Source organism: Haemaphysalis longicornis, unplaced genomic scaffold (assembly GCF_048455015.1).
Source record: "Haemaphysalis longicornis isolate Haplotype H1 unplaced genomic scaffold, Haemaphysalis longicornis Haplotype H1 scaffold_1, whole genome shotgun sequence".
Lineage (NCBI taxonomy): Eukaryota > Metazoa > Arthropoda > Arachnida > Ixodida > Ixodidae > Haemaphysalis > Haemaphysalis longicornis.
The window spans coordinates 351,437,879-351,458,643 of NW_027526203.1; the positions used below are offsets into that span (position 1 = coordinate 351,437,879).

Here is a 20,765-nt window from a genome sequence, read left to right on the forward strand (position 1 = left end):
TTGCGACTTTTTGTCAACTTCGTTATATCCAGGTTTAACTGTAATTCGTCGGACGAAATTTTGAAAAACTAAACAGCAAGAAAAATATTAAAAAATTATGGAAAATGTTAAAGCGTCTGCCGCATGGCATTTCCACATTAATGCATATTTCGCGAAAGTTCCACCTGTAATCGTTATACGTACATAGCCATAATTGGTCGAACGAAATCTTGAAAAACTAAAAAAATAAGTAAAATAAATAATTACGGAATATGACGAACCATGTAACGCCCTGCATTTCCACAATAATGCAGATTCCGCGAAAGTTTCACCTGTAATCGTTATAATAGCGTAATTGGAGATAAATGGTCGGACAGGATTTAGAAAAAAAATTGGCTGGAGAAAACTCACACTCAAGAGAGGCGGCATAAGAATGCTGCGCATTAGTAGATAACTCTGATTTCTGCAGAGCTTTTTTTGCCCTTCTGAGGAAGGCATCACCTCCATATCGCACTGGTGATGGGACAATGAAGTCATGCGGTTTCCCTTCATGAGCAGCTGGTACTAAATCATTGCGTAAATTCTACGTGCTAGAACAAATCCTCACACACATCCTCACACTGTACATATCTGGACACAACTAGCCCCTTGTAAGAAAGGCGGCTTTACCGAGACGCGTCAGCGTATAAAGTTCCACGTACTCTGGTCACGTTTTCGATGGGTTACTTTTGCTGCATCGGAGCTCACGAGTGGGGCAAGGTACTAAGGAACATTCGCAACGTGTACCCTGGTCCGAATACTGGCGGTAGTAGATACTTTGAAGGAAGAAAAACTAAGGGATAATATTTTCGATCCCGGATGCATTAACATTGATACTTAGAATACAGTTTTTACATGTGTGTCCCTAATGAGACGGGCTCGTGATCCCTTTCGGTTCATAGAGCTATAGGGAGAAGCGCTAAGAGAAGATGAGGGAAGGAGTACACATCCTTGCTTTCCAAAACTCTGCGCGATGGTTTAGCATTCCCAAGCCCGTCGCCTCCTGTATTTTTTTTTTTTTTTCAATGCCAAACGCATCGCCCGCTGTACATCTCGCCCGTTTCGGCCACATGTCGCAACGTGAGGCCCCGAGCTTAACTGGGATCACCGACCGTATCTAAATGCGAGAGAGGCTTGTGCCTGGTTGCCAGGGCAACCGATGCTCGAGACCGGGGAGGTAGCGGCTCTCTGGCCAGCGATAGAAAATGCGGCGCCACGGCTAAGCTCGTTTTTGCCTCCGATCGGGGCTGATGCTTCTGGCATTCATAAAATACAAGAAGCGATGCCTAGCGACATTCTGCTTCCAAGACTTTCAGAGGCCTGCCAAATTAGGCCAATGTGGTAACGGACAGACAAGTGAAATTGTCCGTCGGACGATTAAAACTGTCCGTCCGTGCAACCAAAGAACCTCGAAGGGACAACAAGAACAACAACAAAAAAGAAGAGGTGAGGGGAGTCCTGAGAATGGAACCCGGGGGCCGGGACATTTACGCCCTGAAACCGACAACCTTATCACTGGGTCACCCCAAAGGCCCGAGGGGTAGGGGGTTAGCAGCGGCGGGGTACAATATCATGTCAATTGAAAGAAAAAAACGCTTAATGTGGTCGGAATCGAACATAGGTCCCTCGCGTTATGAAACTGGCATCTATGCGACTGAACTATCATACCATTCCTGGCGCACTTCATTTCCTTTGGGTTCGTTGCGCGGGCGTTGGCTTTGGACTTGATCGCGCGTTCAAGCCGTGCTGACGCGTTCACTTTGGGAGAGATGTCGAAGCGTGGGGACAAAACGATCAGGGCCTGCAGTTACGGAGAACTTTCAGCTCCAAGTTAGGAAATAAATGTGAGGTGCAGCATCCTGGTCGCCGACGAAGGAAGAGGGGCCGCCAGCTCTGCTATTTCTCCAGCCTTGCTGCACCACTGTAGCGCAAGCTGTGCCAATTTTTTTATCAATCTTTTTATCTTGGTCTACAGATTGTGCCCGACCCTGACAAAAAAAAAAAAAAAAAACGACCAACAATTCCATCTTTTACAACGTGGTTTATTTACAACGCGATCTTTTTTTTTTTTTCTTTTTTGTCGGTGATACCGCACCTCCTAATTGTGCCATGGCCGGTCGGATTTGTCTCCTTGGCTTCGGGCGGTACCGTCAAGTCTTTTGTTCGCACTAGCGGTTGACCACACTAAGCATTAATCGCTCGACCGGAACCAGTAACATGCTGGTCCTTTCGCGTATGCAAATTAGTTGTCCCGCGTTACGTTCATCGGATGCCGTCAAGATTAAACGCGGCAGTTGCTGTCGCTTCGTGTGGTTAGCGGTTCACCCCAGCGGCGTACGCGGGGTTTCCTTTTGTAGGGGGCCGGACTTCGAGAAAAATGGGAGGCATTTTAGAAGGTTACAAGACACGAACAATTCAAATTCAAATGAAAAAAAAAAATGTCCGCGTGCATTAGGCGTACTCTGCGTACCCCATTGCGTTATACTATAAATTTTTTTCTAGGGCAATGTAAAATGGCTGAACCTTGTGTTGAGAGCAGACGTCGCTGGTAGAGGATAAATAATGTTCCGGCGGTTTTATACAATAGACAAAGTCAGATCCCGCGTATTACCCCGCCGCAACCCCCCCCCACCACACACACACACACACACACACACACAGACAGACACACACACACACACACACACGCACGCGCGCACGCACGCACGCACAATCCTGAAGCTTTCGCGGGGGATGGAGGGCTATGAGGATTATTTTGACTATCTAAGGAATATTTAACGTGCGCACTGGAGTGCCTTTTTTCTACCCTGAATGATGAAGCTCCTTGCTTCCCCCACCAAGGCTATCAGTGCTCGAACTTACACCTCTACATGTCGGGTATACTTGGTGTAAGGTCCACTTATGAGATTAGCAGCCGGGCGCCCGGGCTGCGCGTGAGAACCCGCCGCTCTGTCTAGCGACGTAGCACTACCGACACTGCGCTGCAACCGCCGCTAATTCGTCACGGCATGCACGGGAGACGGATCGTCTGGCCCACCGCATACCTCAAGGATAATCCCCCATTGAGAAAGCAAACAGCGCCGCCGGATTCCAGGAACGTCCGCTCGACGCGCGGAGGTGGTGGGATTACCGGCGTGTCTCTATTGTTGTCGCGCCCTGGTCAGCATGACGCACTGTCGCCGTCTTTCGCTTTCACCCCGCGGGGTCACCCGAACTTGCTCGTCCGCGAGCGTGCCGTTGACCCGAAGGTGGCGGCGCCTCAATGAATAGAGAGTTTTAGCATAGCGGCTCCCGTACGCTACGCTAAGGTTAGCGGGTAGCGGGACCGGACTGCGCATGCGCGCGCGGGGAATGCGAGGAGGTTGCCCCTCAGCGGAGGGAAAGAGCGGGCATGGCGAAGGCAGGCCGCGCGGAACTAATCCACCCCACCGTGACGAATTTGCTCTCCCCAGTCGCGCTCCGCTACCCGCCGCCGTGGCGTTAGCGGACGGAGCACGCTATGCTAAAACTCTCTAATATTCCGTGGCGTGCTGAGTGACAGCTGTCTACGTGAGTTTAGGCACTCCCTTGCGCGTGTACGAACGCTACAGGGGCGTTCCCGAGAGAAGGTGATCTCGAGGTTTTATAAGACCGAACTTGGCCGTTGGAAATGGTTCTTGTCTGAGCGCTGAGCTGGCAGTTCCCGGCGGGACAAGGAGTCTCGACCGTTGAAGCTAGGTTGGGATTTCAGAGCCCCCTAGTCGAGGTTAAGATCGCGTCGGAGGTTTAGGGTGCAGCGCCGTACCGGGCAACTAGACGGATCTTGCGGCGAGACAGAGTCTCGGCCATCGTTTCTCGAGCGGTTTGTGTACGCTCCGAGGATAGGAGAGTTAGACGAAGCTGAGGAGCTCGAGTGATTTGAGCGCACTCGGAGCTAGCGTCTAGCTGAAGTTTGCAGTTTTGCCTTTATTATTCATGTACCCAGCTTTCCCACTGTAAATAGCTGCATATAAACACTTCCGTTTCATTTAATCAACCCCAACGCCTTGAGTTCGTCAATTCGACCGCCGTCTCCAAGAACTTCAACACCATCGCCCAGCCAGCCTCCTGCCAAATCAACCGGAGCCCGGGCGATTGGGTTCCTGATCGACACCGGACTTCGGGGAAACGATCTTCACTCTTGGAATCGCCAAACGTCTTGTCCGTGCTTGCGGATATAATAAAGTGAATTAAGCAGGTCACGTTCGTAGGGAACTATTGAAATTTGTATGTCCCTTCTAGCGTGCAAAGAATTCAGTTACCTTCTGGCGGCGTTGGGCGGCCTTGGTCGCAGAGCGTTGGGCCCTGGAGGCGGAGCCCGATGTTGACGGCCGGCGGGCGCCTCGGACAGGCCAATGGACGTCCGCGGGTGGCGCGGTGCCCATTCGGCCTCTGCTCGGCTTGGCTCGGTCAACCGCAGGAGTCCCGACGCAGTCATCGGCGAAAGGCGTAGGCCTAGCCCGTGCGGTAGGCTGGAAAACAACGACCTCTTTCCTCAAAGGCGGCTGCTTCAACACTGGATAGCGCAAGCGGACGAAACGCTCACTCGCTCAGGCACATCGCTACAGTCGAGGAAGGTCCACTCTGTGGAGCTGAAAGAATTTGGAAAGGTGCAGATCAGGGCTGCCCGGGACAATTAGGCCAGAGTCGCAGTGTTCCAAGTTCCGGGGCACCGCGCGCTGGGACCACGAGCCACCACGCGCCGTGGCACCGTGGTAACCGTGATGGAGATGATGATGTCCAAAGGGGATTGGCGCTTTACGGCGAACAATGGTGGTTGTTGTTTTCGTTGATGCTACTGTTGTTGTAGCCTATCGTAGAAAATGAAAGTTGAGGTAACAAGAAGAGGAAGGGTCCACCTCGGATGTCTCAACTATCATTCTATTACATTGTGTTAGATTCATTGTATTACAAAGCCAAGAATGCCTCGCACCACGTCTCGCTCAACTGGTGTTGTGGTCGTCCTTTTTAAGTGCAATGCACTTCTTAAGCGACCCTGAACCTGCGTCCACCGGCGATGTCCGCGCACGTGGAGATGGGCGCGCGCAGCCTGGCCGCTGACATGGCACATACCCACGTGGGGGATTGGCCAGGAATCTCCTCGTCTTCCTTGGCAACGGGGGGAGATGGGCGCGCGCTGCCTGGCCGCTGACATGGCACATACCCACGTGGGGGATTGGCCAAGAATCGGGCGTGAGAAGGGCTAATGCACCTGCTTAAAGGAGCCATGAAGACAAAATACAAGTTGGGTTTATTAAAAAGACTGCTTAGTCCCGATACCAATGATACAAATATAATCGCAATCTTCGAACAAATAACGGAAATATTAAAGAGAACGTGTGAAGCAGTCGCGACCCCCTAGCCAATTTCCCGCAACTTTTCTATGACGTCACGGAACCTTGTTTCTGCGATTGGCGGCCGCCTAACTGACCTGTCGCGACGACACTTCAGTGGACGTCTGCAATGGGGCCTCTAGTTCCATTTGACCGCATCACTTGAATGCTAACGGGCAGTTAACGCACTGAAAATTAAGTTTTATTGCTGGCCCGTATGACGTCATTCTTGCTCATAACACGTCACTGTGGCGCAAAATTTGAAAGTTGTTAAATACTTCTTGCTTTTTTTTAGTTAAAAAAACATCTGTTGTGGCTGTGATGGAGCTGAGTGAGATACTGAATCCGAGTTCTTTCAAATTAAACGAAGTTATATTTTCTCTTCATGGTCCCTTTAAAGGAGTACTGACACGAAATTTCAAAGCTGAGATCCGCTCTAGCAATCAAGTACAACGACAACACAAATAGGTGTCTGTGAATAACTTTGTAGTTGTGTGTGTGTGTGTGATCTCTCTTTCGCAAACATTACCGAACCGCACAAATTCAACTCGTGCATTCGCACTTTCACATTCTTCCCCTCGGGGAAATGCGGGGAATTTTTTGTTGTTGTTGCGGAATAACTCTCACAGTTGATACAGGGATAATTCCCGGGAGGCGGCGTGAAAACAGTGTACGACGAATGATATCCGTGTAAAACGCGAAAAGTGACTGTCATTGTCCTCACTCCACAGGAATGGCATCAAAATGGCCGTCGCTGAGTGTACAAACCACTGCGGTAGCCCGGTACACAGCAGAGAACTGAACGAGGGATAACCTGATGTGCGCCGAGTGACAGGCCAACGTGAAGGTAGTGCATTGAACGTGAAGGTAGCTAGCACACGGAGGAGGAGAGCTCTGACTGGGGAAGGGGGGGGGGGGAAGGTGCCGCGTGAATTGCGGCCAGTCTGCCTGCCGGAGTAATTCCTGCCAAAAGATGAAGAAACGAACACGAAGCAGAAAAAGACGCAAACACGATGCATTTTCGACAGCCCACTTTGCTGCAATCCTCCAATATTCATCCTGAAAACAAACCTAGTGCCAGTTTTTTGAACGCTCCGGTGGACATGGAGTATCAAACAGTTCCGTTTAAAAGAACTGGATCTTTGACTGTGGGCTCACTGGAATCGTCTCCAAAACAAAAAGCAAAGAAAGGTCAAGGCGTTCCCAAAACAAATGACATCTTGGAAGCTGCGGTGGCAGCCATCAATTCATCGTAATGTCGCTTCGGGTCCTACAATGGAATTGCCGCTCTGTCATGTCAGCTCTCACAGACCTTGATTTCATAGTCTCTAAGGAACAAGCAGACATTATTTTATTGCAAGAAACCTGGCTGACTCCGTGTAGGTCATTTTATTTCCATAATTATCGGATATTCCGCTTAGATCGACTAACCAGAGGAGGTGGATTGTTAATTCTCGTGTCATTGCAATTTTGCCATAAAGCCCATAAGTCATTTGAATTCATGTCGGTGGATTGTGAAATTCTAGCAGTTACATTTAGCCTGCCCGGGTGTTTTGCATTTTCGGTGGTTAACTCCTATTTTAAGGAAGGCGTCATTTCTACCTCTCCTCTCGATGCTGTTTTGCAATCGTGTGAGAATCGCGTTATTATCTGCGGTGATTTTAATTCCCACCATGTCTCTTTGGGGCTCCGCACAGATTCATGTGGTAGGCGGCTAAGTGGTTGGATGAATGATAACAATATGCATTGTTATAACTCTGGCTCAGCAACATTTTTTCGATGGAAGACGTCTTCAGTCTTAGACTTGACTTTTTCAAACTCCGGCAATATCTCTTCGTGGTCTACTCTGGATCACGCGACAAGTAGTGACCATGTTCCTATTTTATTTGAGATAGTGTGCCCTTCTAGGTCCCCACGTGCTCGTATGATTCGGCATACAAATTTACACCGTATGCAAAACAAAGTAAAAATAGCACTTCAATCTATTCCATCCGGTAACGAGAAACGCAGGGCAGTTCAAGTTACTTCGATCATTTCGAATGCTGTTAGGTCTTCCCAATTCATAATCTCTTCTCAAAAAGATGGCAATAGCCCGTGGTGGAACGAATATTGCGCACGGGCGTATAATCAAAGGCAGGCGGCTTGGAAGGTACTGCTAAGAAACCAATGCCCGTCTAATTGGACCAATTACAAATTTGCGGCCGCCATATTCAAACGGACAGTGTCTAAAGCGAAAGAAGCTCATAACACCCAGAAGTTTGCCGCTCTCTCAAAGCCAAAGAATAGGCGATTGCTGTACCAGTTTCTTCGCTCGAAAAAGGTGGTTCAAGAGCTCCACAATGAAAATTCGGTGGTTCACTCAACACAGGAATCTATTGAAGCTCTCGAATAAATTGCACAAGAACTTAAATCCCGCTTTTCTTCTGTGTTCTCCGCTCCTTTTGTCAGTCAACTTTCTAATGTTGGTTTCAACCCAGTGAAAATGTCGGAATTGGCTGACGTTGTTTCACAGCTGTCTGAGGCTGCTCCGGGGCCAGATGGCATTACTGTGCCAATGCTACAGTTTTTATTTGAGGAAACCCCTGAAGATTTACTCAACATCGTAAACACGTCAATGAAACATAGCTGGATACCTCCAGAATGGAAACTCTCTAAGATAGTGCCATTGCTAAAAAACGAAGGATTAGGTTACGTCCCAGATAACATCAGGCCAATTTCCTTAACTAGCAACTTGGTAAAGCTCGTCGAGAGGATATTGCATGGTCGCCTTATGCGATTTCTTGAAAGCAATAAGATTTTAAGCCCCACTCAAATTGGCTTCAGACCCGGGAATTCCATTTGGAAGGCTCATATTGACATTGAGAGCCGCGTTAAACTAGCCCGTAGCCTAAAACACGTAAGCGCACTTGTTACTCTTGATATAACAAAGGCCTATGACAGCGTAGAGTATACTACCTTAATGTCACATCTTGAGAGTAGCGAAATCCCTCTATACATCCAATCGTGGATTGGTGCGTTTTTAACTGGAAGGACATTCTTCTGTTCGAAAGGTGGCATATCATCATCGCAATATCAGCAGTTTCGAGGGGTTCCTCAGGGGTCACTCCTTTCTCCGGTTCTTTTTAATATTCTTCTCAGATCAGTTCCCATAATGGATGGCATATCAACTTACGTTTATGCCGATGATATTGCTTTTTACTCATCGGGCAGAGACATTCATGACTTGTGCCAAAGACTACAAAACTATCTGGCCACCCTAGATAATTGGCTTAACAGGCTACATTTGTCACTTAATGTGGGAAAATGTGCGGTCTTAGTATTTCCGGTTACCATCCCCATTTCTTTATGCCTATTGTACCGACAGCAATCCATCCGTCAAGTTACAGAATTAAAATATCTCGGTATAATCTATGATGACAAGCTTACATGGCGTCCTCATATTAAACATATTGCTACTAAAGGAGAAAGAGCAGCAGGCGTGCTCCGCAGGCTATGTAGCCACAAATTCGGGTTGCGTAGAGATACACTGTTAATGATATATCGCAGTTATGTCCGACCGGTATTAGAGTTTGGCTGCGTCCTATTTTCTGGTTGTGCGGCGTACAAATTAAATCCCCTATTTATCGTCGAGAGAATGGCTTTGCGACTACGCTTGGGACTGCTAAAATATGTCGCTAACCCTATTTTACACCTTGAGGCAGTTTCCTCCACTGAAGTTTAGATTCCAATTATTGACCGTACTAACCTTTGTCAAATTGTTTGAACCCCCACTGCATTTTCCGTCTGAGGCCTGATCTTTTTCAAGGCATTCAGTGCACGCGGTTCCAGAGACCCCAGATGGATCTAGTACAGTCATGGCTTCAGCCACTTCACGCAGACCTTTTCCGGCTCCCCTCTACTTGTTCCAGTGTGTCATCTGTTGAAATAAACTTTGATAATATCTTCCCCCGAATGCCAAGATGTTGCCAGCCCGAATTCTAAATGGATTGCTGGAGGATCATTTGTCAACCCTTCATTACCATATCGTCATTGCTACCGATGCCTCACAAGTTGATGAGAAAGCTGGAGTCGGGATATTCTCCCAGTACCTCGATTGGTCCTTTTCGATCAGGTTACCTGATTTCACACCTATTTTCCAGGCGGAACTATTGGCAATAATTTTGGCTCTTCAAAAACTTCAGCATAGATTTTCCCATGTAGTTATACTTTCTGACTCCCTCTCTGTGTGTTCCGCATTAACATCCGAAAAAGATTCTCCAATTATCCGCACATTCCGATCATTTGTTCCGCATCAGCTTTGTGAGCTTCGGCTAGTGTGGGTTCCAGGACATGCAGGAATCTCATACAATGAAGTGGCTGATCAATTAGCCAGCATGTCTCTTGGTGGCCCTGTGGTCGTGCAATGTCCAAATGACAGTTTTCTATTGGGGGCGAGATTTAAACGTCTACAGCTACTCCAGGCTTATAAACAAGACGCTACCTTCGTCATGCATGGAAGCCAATGTTTCGTGAAACAAGATTATGCGAGGTAGCAATCACTAAACTTCGGTGCAAAATTCCCCCACTAAATTTTTATCTTTATAAATCTCGTCTGGCTCCATCTCCGCAATGCCCTTTCTGCGACGAACTGGAAAATATAGAATATTTCCTATGTAATTGCCGCAGCTTCTCCCCAATGCGACGCACGCATCTGGAGTCAACCTTTAGACGCCTTAACCTTCCGCTATCTAATTCCGAGGTCCTGTCACTAGGCGCTTCCGCCCTAGGAGTCTGCCACAGGGATGTTTTGTCTGCCCTCCATTCTTATGTTGTGGCGACAGGCAGGTTTTCCTGCTAGCCAGCTAAACATTCACACATAGCTCATTTTTCTTCCTGAATCTCCTTTCATATTATACATATTTAAAAAATTCTGTTGGGTATTTCCTTTTCTAAATTTTGGGATCTAAAATAATATAGGTCACATCCTCATTAGGCACAAAACTTCTTGGCCAATCCCCCGCGTGGGTATGTGCCATGGTGGGAGGCAACCAACCAACCAACCAACCGATGCAGCAGTAAAAAGTCGTTGATAACCGCTAGGCTTTCGCCTTCAAAGCACCCAAGCGGGCTTAACTTTCACGGGAATTTTATTGTTTTTCTTTGAGGAAGTTTCAATTTTTTTTTTGCTAACTAGCTAAGGCTTCATCTTTTCCCACAAAATACCCATTAGCGTTTAACAAAAACAAAACTGTTTTTATTTTTTCCTTGACGGATTTAAAGCGTCAAGTGCAACTTACCTGGAACCATTTTGACAATGCTAAGAAAACTGATTTTTTTTAGTTCCAAGAATGTTGTTACGTTATTGGCGTGCAACTACTTTTTTCTTGCAGCTATTTTCAATGTGAACGGAGCAACTATGAATTCCGCATTTCAGGGCCAAAATAGTGCCAGTGTGGGTGTAAAAAACGTAAAAAAAGGAAATAAAAAAGATTGTGTACCTGCTTATTCCGCTGCAAATGTTATCGAAAGACGACGGTCTTCTGCTGCTCGTGCAGCATAACGCGCTCTCCTGCCTCCCCTCCCACCCCTCGGGCTCACCGCCTCTCTGCTGGCTCCTCCCATGTTTCATGTGATGCACATTTTCTCTGTTCAATTCACACTTCCCGTTTTCTCACCGCTCGTGCTCCACCTGTTGGGAAAACGCGCAACTTGCGTTTCTTCTTTTACTTGATTATTTCATCTGCTCTCGTAAAAACCAATCCAATGTGCATTCCTAATTAAACGAACGCTGCTTCTGTCGGTTACGCACTGACATCTTGCCGCAAACGCTCCTGGGGTTTCTTTGGCACTGCATAAAGTGAGCATGTACGACCCAGGCAATTTGGTTTTAGTAGTTTGGAGCAGTCTTGCCTATGCATTCTTCTTTTTGAATTATTGTTTCAGCTTTTAAATTGGTGCTTGAAACGAGTGACAGACGCAGAAAGAAAAACCTTCGCCTTTGGGTAGCTTAAATAACCATCGTCTTTAACAATCGGGGTCGCGCAATTCGAGGGGCGGTGCGTCCTATCACGAGGCCGAGTCGTATACAGCAAGCACGCTGTAAACTAGCGACGATTCTCGAGGAGTGCGCTCAAAATAAATCGTGCAGTAGCCGAGTGAGACCGTGGACCGCAGGGATGTCTCTGTGAATGCCGTGTTACGATTGAGCCCGCCGTTGGGCTTTGTTTCAACACTCCTCGGCCGTGCGGCGAAGCCTCCACTACGTGCGCCTTTCAAGCATGCACCCCCCCCCCCTCCCCCCGTGTCGGTGACTCATGTTTTCACGTCTCGACAAGCCCGGGTCTCTGGCGCCTATCTTTCGGCGCGTTTCAAACTTCGGAGGTTGCCTACGAAGCAGGCTTCAACACGCCCCAAGGACAGGGAAGCCCCGTGTCCGCAGCAGCGTCCTCCTCTCTCCCCTCTCTTGGACTCAGCGTGCGCCGCTACTGCCAACTGCTCACGAACTCTGGAAAGAGTGTGGTGTGTGTCTGTGACGTTCGTGGCGTGTGCACAATCTGGAGGGAACTCTGTTTTGACCGTTGGCGCTTTTGGGTGTAAATACGAGCCCCTCAAGCGCTATAACTCATTCCTGTTTGAGCAGAGAATCAATGCTGTCACTCTGCTCGAGTCCTGTACTGTTACCTCGCCCGTCGGGGCGTTGTTCTTTGGCTTCGGCTCACCCCTCGCTATGAAGTAAACAGTTACGTTAGCCTACGGCTTCTGGACTTCTTCACGGCTGCAACCGCGGCTGGCCGCTCGCTTCACACCACGCTACCAAACGTATGTCGGAGGCGACGGAGCTCGGCTCGGGTCGGCTTTCCCGGTCGCAACAGCCGTTAACGGTTTGTTGGCTGGATTGCGTGGCCACTGAGTTGTGGAAGCGTTTCCATTTTTCCGTTCCGACATTGACTTCATGAAGGATTCCAAAAAAAAAATTCACATTCTTTTTAAAACACTGTTCCTGAGCCAAAAAAGTATTGCATACACCCCCGCGGTCTACTGCACGAGACACAGTGCGCATGTGGCAAGCAGTTCTTACGTATAATGGGGCGTCATAAACTGTTGCACGTGACATTGGAAGCAACCCGTAAAGCATATACAGTAGAATCTCGATAAACGGAAATCGCTTAAACGGAATTGCCGCTTAAACGGAACAGAAGCCAGTAAGTTGGTTGGTTTTGTATTCAGATAACGTAAAAAAACTCTCGGTAATCGGAACTAAAGTTTCCACGTCACCGCTTAAACGGAACCAGAAATGGAACTTCTTGTGAAACCAATTAGCATGAGAATCAGCTTTTTACGGTTCCGGCTGTTTCGTGATTGTTTTTTTTAAATGCGGAGCATTTCTTAGGCTCGCCTTGTCCTGCGTCGTTGATGGCGGCGCCGTCCACACGCTCACTGCGCATGCGAAACTCTCCTTCTCACACCCACAGCTCCGCGATACTACACTATAAGAGAAAGAAATAGTTAGCGGCGCCCGGATTCGATCCCACGACTCTCTGACCGCAACGGGAGGTACGCGGTGCTCTACCCACTACGCTACAAATCCGGGACAGGAGCAAGTGCTACGAACGCACCTTATGTCCTTGACTCATTCAAACTGCGTCAAGAAGCTACTGATACAACGAAGGCACGCGAAGCTGAACGTCAACGGAAACGACGAACTGAAAACTTTAGAGGGGGATGTGAATTTCCCGTGGGAAAGCTGTGGCGGGAAGCGCCACGCGCCTTGCAGCTCAACCAGCCCCGTCCGCAGCGCCTCTGATGCTGATTGTGGCAGGATGCCCCTAGGGATTGGCCAACCAAAGAATCCATCACGAGATAGGTTCGCGTTCAACCACCATCGTCATCTTCCCGTAGGGGAACCGCCGAAGAAGAAGAAGAAGAAGACAAAGCTGCGAAGAGGAGGGCGTGTACATTGCTCTCAGCCGGTGCACCAATGTCAACAACCTTTACCTCACCAACGCTGACGGAGACTACCGATTCTACCACAGAGACAACATCGACAAGAACATGATGGACGAGTTTCGGCGCCTCGAGAACCACCGCCTACTCACCGTAACACAACAGCACTTGCGTGCCTTTGCCACCGGTGTGGACACGGACGCGGAATTCCATCTGGCGCTAGTAAAAACCAGATCACTCAACATAACGGCAACACAATGGAACCACACGGAACCGCCACGATGCTTCGCATCCTCATCAGGGTTCCCCACGGGAAGATGGTGTAATTTTTTTTCCTCCCTCCTCGTAAACCTCGTCTCGTTAGTGGTCAGCCGTGTTAGCGCAACGAATGCAACATCACAGTTCTTGTTCCAGTCGTATGGTCTCGATTTAAGACGCCGAGATTACGGGGCTCTGCTCCTATTGCTTCGTTCGTGCCATCGTGGTGCTATTCGCGCTTCATTACCGCGTTGCCGTCTTCTACATTAGGTGGCTCGTAAGCACTCGCGAAGTTGACGCCTCTAACCTCCGTGAAGACGCAGTTTCAAGGACTCAAACAAACATATTTGATGCATTTGATGCTCAGGGACTATTTGTTGCCAAATTAACTTTGTGAGTGCTGTGCCTAAACCTCTTTTGGTTTTCATGCTTTCTGAAAAACTATCAGCTGCATTCACCTTCTGATGCTTCGAGTTCCATGAAATGGTATTGACAGTGTGTACGCACATAAATTTTCGCTTTCATACATCGATGTCGGTAAGCGGAACTCCTGTTAAACAGAACTAATTTTTTCGGTTCCTTGAAGTTCCGTTTATCGAGAGTCTACTGTATATGGATTTATGCATGTTCGATCATCGTATTCCGATGGGAACTGAATTTAAAGGGAGTATTGATGTTGGATGAGGACATATAATATTGTCCGGGACTGCACATGAAAGTCACATTTAATCCCTCAAACCTACTTCTACTCCATCTGAAAATTTTGAATTTATATTTTGGTTTCTTCGAATTATTTCAACGCTTGGCCAGGCAAGGTTTCTTGCAAGTTTTTTTGTGGTTTTAATTGCTTTGTCTTTTTAGCCTACGCTGATACAATGCAGTTGTAAACAGGCGAATTAAAGCCTACATTGGAATGACACGATTTATTTTTTAGTATACGAGTCCGGTAACGTGGGTTGAATCAGTTAAATCGTTCAGTTCAGCCAGGTCCCTCCTTGGCCAGTGCGGATAGACAACTTAAGGCTTAGCATCGCGGGGGATATTCAGTGGCCGCTTACACTACGACCGCATGTAGCGATTGCTAGCGCAATTTCTCACCACACAACCAACACCTTTCCCTCACGCGTAACTTTGTTTTCACCGAGAGTTACTTTCTGGCGAGCGGCGACAAGCTGTGACTGGCGCTGTACCTGGCTACGTCGTTTCGTTTGGGCGGGACGTGGCATAGCAGTCATACTGCCAGCGCTCGCCGTGTACCGCGCATGCAGGGACGTGTGGGTGCGAGTATGCGGCCACGTCCGCACAGCAGGCGTGCAACTGGGACCTTTTCCCCTGCAGAAAACGCTTCATGACTTCCAAGTTTATACATGCCTTGCGAAAGACACACGAAATCTGCAAACTCCGCTAAGCTGCCATCGTAGCCCGCATGTTGACCGAAGAAGGAATGGTTAAGGCAAGTCAGGGGCTACCCTGAAGAAAACTCACGGGGTAAAGTTTGTTCTTGAAACGCGCAACGGAGCCAAAAAGACGTGTCATGTAACATACCTGAGCTAGGATTCCGAACACACGCGTCAGGGCCTACGCATGAAGTTGAGCTCAATAATATATGTATAGGGCGTACAGTTGCCTTTTATTGGGTATTCGGCGGAAGGCATTTATGCGGGCAGTACACTCCGTTCGGCATCGTGTAACAGGTGGATATTTTTCAAGGAGGCACTAGTGAGATGTGGTATTAGTGTTCGCGGAATGTCCTTACTTTGTTCGGTTGTCACATCTGCTCTCAGGATGAGGGGGTGCTTCCTAATTAGTTCGTTTCCTCAGGGAGTAACCTAGACGCTGAGGTTTGTGCCCACCCATACGGGTTTATTTTAGATGTTTTTACTGCGGACACGAAAAATTACGATTTGCAAAACAACTGCGCTGCTAAAAATAGTCATCTAAGCTGCTTGAAATACTGAAACTAAACAAAAATGTAAACTGGCTATGCAATATATCGTTATGTTTTCGCCCCTGACAGCGCTGTCCAGTGTCCGTACCACGATATCCTCAATAGAGTGTGTAAAATGGGTGTTCCGCCAGGCGTTAAAACATTTTTCTTTAAATTACACACTGGTACGCTCCCTGTTAACACTTGGATGAAAGACCGGGGTCTGTTTATAGCTTTGTCGACAGACTGTCGGCTATGTTCTCGACCAGAGGCAATTTATCACTGTTTTGTAGATTGCAGAGATGCTGTCTTTTTCTGGGACATTTTGCAGGGAACGCCCAGAAAAGACATGGACATTACGCCTTTCTTAATCCCATTTTTGTCATTCGGCTGTCCTGGTGAGCCATTCTACGACATGTTTGTGTTGATTGGTTTCTACAGTCTGTGGCAATGTCGCTGATGTGATATGCATTCGGAGCCACCAAGATAAACAAAGTAATATTTCCGAGAAACTGTGGAATTCGTTCATAGCGTGCATTATTCACTTGACCAACCACCTGACTGGTTCCCTCTTCTAAACGCTTGTGTGTGTTTGCCTGAATTTTGGTGTATTTTTGCTTTTCCTAACTTCAGTGTATCTTATTGTTTCCTCGACTGTGTAGTCCACGTACTGTCACGTTTGAGCGTATTCTCCCATGTAATAAAGAAAAAAAAAGGGCTTATGGGCCAGTGGTCTGGAGCACTAGGTATATTGTTTTGCAATTCGAAGGTTCGAATCACCCGATAGGGCACACTTTTTTTAAGTTAATTTATTTGTTTTGGGCAATATTTTCTATATTTAATTCCACATTTTTGTGCTGTGACGTTCATTGCTACACAAGCGAGTTCGCAGAGTGCTTGCAGACTGACACTGCCGCGCTGGCGAGTTCTCGTTGTGGTGTTGCCATAAGCACTGACTGCTTGCGGGCGCAGTCCCGAATCAGCCGACCTTTGGCCTGGAGCGAACACGCCTCTTACGATACAGGCACGAGCCAGGCAAGCTCCAAAGACGGGGGAAGAGTGCATCGCATTTGAGCGTACGTCTCCGGTGACGTGGAGGGCGTTCATCCACTGCATGCGTACAACTCGGCTAGTGATGGTTGTGATTCCAAGCCATGCTGGTAGGCTTATTTTACGCATTTCACAGCTGAAAACATGGCAGAAGCGTGTTATGCCGATTACTGAGATATCGAGAATGTCCACCCAACGATAACGTCGGATGCCAATTAAGCATGTTGTTTCACAGAAGCGAAACCGAAACTGGTTGGAATTCTAATCTTGGATATCGTCCAATCACGTAGCACCTTGCCTCGGTCGTCGTGTGGTGCGGACGTGTTTTTCGTTCGCTCCTGCGCGGCCGGGGCGGTATCGCGATTATGCCGGCCACGCGTCGCGAGCCATGGGTGATTGTTTCGGGCGGCGCGCGCTCTGCTGCGTGGGGCCGTCGAGCGCCTGCTCCCAGGGACGCCGGAACCGGGGGGGCAAGGGGGGCCAGAGCCCCCCCAAGCATTTTTATGTCAGGGCTCGGCCCCCCCTACTTCCTGCCTCATTGACATTTTTTTGCGCAACTTACGGTCTCCAAGTTTCTATAAATTTGGCTCCATCACTGACGTGAGAGTAGCCAATTTTGCGTTGATAATACTCGCAAAACGTGACAGCTGCAGCCACGGATTACCGAACCGACACGCTGACACTGGTCTGCGTGGCTGCAACTTGCGCTGAGGTAAAAAAAAGCGGGAGCTGTTTTCTCGTCTCCCTAGGCCTGCAGTCTCAGACGTTTCTTGTGCGGGGTTACAATAGGTATTGTACTGACTCAGCATCGCGACGTGGAATAATTGCCACCACCACCACTACCAACAACATCATCATCATCATCATCATCGGCCTATTTAAGTCCACTGCAGGACGAAGGCTTCTCCCATTGACTTCCATCCGCTCCTGTCCTGCGCTGTTCGAGTCCATTCTTTGCTTCCGAACTTTCGTATTTCGTCCCTCCATCGAGTTACCGGCCTTCCCCTCCTTCTGGTCCCGTCTCTCGGTAGCCACTCAGTTACCCTGGTGGTCCACCGGTTGTCATTTCGTCTCATTACATGGCCTGCCCAAGTCCATTTCTTCTTATTTTGAATTATGATATCTTCTACTCGAGCGTGTTCCCTGATCCAGGAGGCTTCGTTTCCTGTCCCTAAGTGTTACTCCTATCATTATTCGTTCCATGGCTCGTTGAGCCGACCTAAGTTTTCTTTCCAATTGTTTAGTAAGGCGCCAAGTTTCCGCCCCATATGTCAACACCGGTAGTACGCATTGGTTGTTTACTATTCTTTTTAGTGATAGAGGTAGCTTAATTTTGAATATTTGGGGGTGCTTGCCGAATGCACCCCGTCCCATTCCTATCTGGGCCAGATTTCTTTCTCGTGGTTAGGGTCAGCACTGACAACCTGTCCAAGATGGATATAATCTTCTACTTCTTCTAGTATTTCGGTACCTAGGCGGAAGAGAGTGCTTCCAGCATGTTTATTTAGCATTACTTTAGACGTATTCATGTTTATCTTTAATCCGATGGCCCAGCTTTCTGACTAGGTCTTGAAGCATTTTTTACAGGTGTTCTGCAGTCTCACTGAACAAGACTATGTCGTCCGCAAACCTCAAATGGCTCAAGAATTCTCCGTTTGCCCGTAATCCCACCTCTTCCCAGTTAAGCTTCCTAAATATATTTTCCAGACATGCTGTGAACAATTTTGGTGCTCCCTTTCTGATCGTAAACTTTTCGCTTTTCGTGTGGAGGATTTTCCTGCCCGTACACCCCTTATATATGTCGTCTAGGAGTCTTATGTAAGTCTCCTCGATTCCCTGGTCCTTTAATGCTTCCAGCACTGCTGCGGTGTCTAGCGAATCGAACGCTTTTTCATAGTCTATGAATGCCATGTGAAGGGGTTTATTATACTCCGCTGATTTTTCAATTGCTTCATTGATGACATGGATGTGATCTGTCGTCCTTTTCTAAAGCCGGCTTGTTCCCTCGGTTGTTGGAAATCTAGGCTGTCGCTTATGCGGTTAACTATTACCTTGGTAAACAACCAACACACCACCGAGAGGAGGCTGATCTCCCTTCTTGTGGATAAGAACCCCCCCCCCCCCCCCCCCGCCCGTAGGTGCGCTGCGCCACTGCTAATGGTGCTTTACATTACCTGCTTGTAGGGAGGCGGCGGCAGCAAAGAGACGAGTGCATTGAACCTTCGGGTCGGGTTATAACTATGCGAACTGACCCCTTCTTCTGGCGGCTTTTCTGTTTTAATCCGGTATTCAAATCCATCCACGCTCTTTCTCCGTATTTTTCCACGAACAAGCGCCCTCCCGTTCCCCAACGGCGTGTCGAGGGAAAACATGAAGTACAATGGCTAATTGTGTCTTACTTTACCTGCCAGTGGCGAGGCTGCGGTAGCGCAGACACAGGCGGCGGCAGCAGAGAGACGAGACGAGCCGTTTGAACCTTTGGGTCGCGAACTGACCCCTTCTTCTGGCGGCTTTTCTGTTTTAATCGGGTATTTAAATCCATCCGGGCTCTTTCTCTGTATTTTTCCACGAAGAAGCACTCACCGTTCCCCATCGGCGTGTTGCGGGAAACGCATGAAATACAATAGCTAATGGTGTCTTACTTTAACTGCCAGTGGCGAGGTTACGGTAGCGCAGACACAGGAGGCGGCAGCAAAGAGACGATAATTGCCTGGTGGGGTCATTCTCCCCGCGCGAGAAAGCGGCAGAGGGGCGCGCAGCTCCAAGTCAGTCTGGTCGGAAAAGGGGATTGACTCGTCACGCCGTGGCGGGGGAAGCAAGGCTTGAGAGTGAGTGGAGGAGACAAACTAGAAACGACTGCTATTGATCCTTGAGGAGTGCTACCGAGGCTGAAAGGCGACGCCGAGCTTTTTCTGTCTTATCAGTAATGCTTGTCAGTAAGTGACGGCGGCAAGCGAGGTACACCAGCTTTTGATGGGTGAAACTGAAGAGAAACCGGCGAGCAGGATTTCGTATTTGTGTTGCACCGGAAGGGGCGACGGAGCGGACAATGTTACCATGCACCAGAAGCCGAGGCGGCAGACAGACGACCATTCTTGCAATGGATGACCATAGCTCTCGAAAGTACGGAGAATTCGGCGCGTCATGGTAAAAGCCACGTGTAAGACCTTAGGTTAACGCACCCACCGGCATGTGTGGTGGTTTGGCGGCAAGATAAGCCGCCAAACGATGCCGCGCCGCCGTGCAGAAGCGCCAACAACAGTTGTTCTGTGCCACCCGTTTCTCCCCTCTATTCCACGTCTTTGTCGAAACCGCAGGAGCGTTCTGTGTACATTATAGGTGTGCAGTCCTCACGTTCGTGCACGGCATGTTAGCTCTCTGAAATGGGGAGGAACGGAGTGTTTCTATGTAAAACGCGTATGGCGGCACTTTAGCTCAACGCATCCAGCGGCATGCGTATTGTGGCGGCGGAAGGGCTCGCACGTGGGCCAGGTCCTTTAGCTTTTATCCGATCAACGTACAGAACGATGGAGATTCATGGTAGGAAGGAGGAAAATGAGGTAGCAGACGATCGGAAAATCTCTTTCATCCCCAGCTTACGATGATCACAAATAGTTGCATAGCTGCTGGTACCAATCACAATAAAATATTCCCACGGTTCATCGTTTTCAATAAAGGTTGGATTTATTCCCTCACCTGATTTCACATTTTCTGATCGCCTGCTGCCTCATTTGGCTCCTTCCTACCATGAATCCACAGCATGCGCTTCGCTCTGCATACCACAGGTGTCGCCGTCGTTTACGATGATGATGATAATAACTTTATTTTGTCCAAAACTAGGTGAAAGGAGGAAGGGTTCAAAGATCAGCTTGCACTGTCTTACACGTCCAAATCGGCCGCCATTCTCCCATATGCGAAAATCGTTTTTATTTGTTTTCAAAGTAAACTGGTAAGTACAGTCGCTGTTGCCGGCGTCAAACAAAAAATACCTTAAAATGCGACTTTTGTGTTAAGTTTAAGCGCGAACCGAGCAGCGGTTCGCTCAGAAAATTGTTTTACGTTTTCAAATTATTGGTGTAACACCGTGTACTAGGCTAGAGTACATTGCGGTCACCTAATATTGCGCGTGTTGACCACGTCCTGAAAGCTTTCCAGTTTGAAAAAAAACAAACAAAAAAAAACACGAAGAAAGCATTACAGGGTCTCATTAAGATAGATTACCCACAGGGAAATTATAC

General features: G+C 48.3%; 1 protein-coding gene across 1 annotated transcript in view; it reads left to right on the forward strand.

The window, feature by feature from the left end:
- Nucleotides 1–20,765, forward strand: part of LOC144154763 (uncharacterized) — a 90,813-nt gene that overhangs the window by 46,859 nt on the left and 23,189 nt on the right. The gene's annotated exons all lie outside the window — the stretch shown is intronic.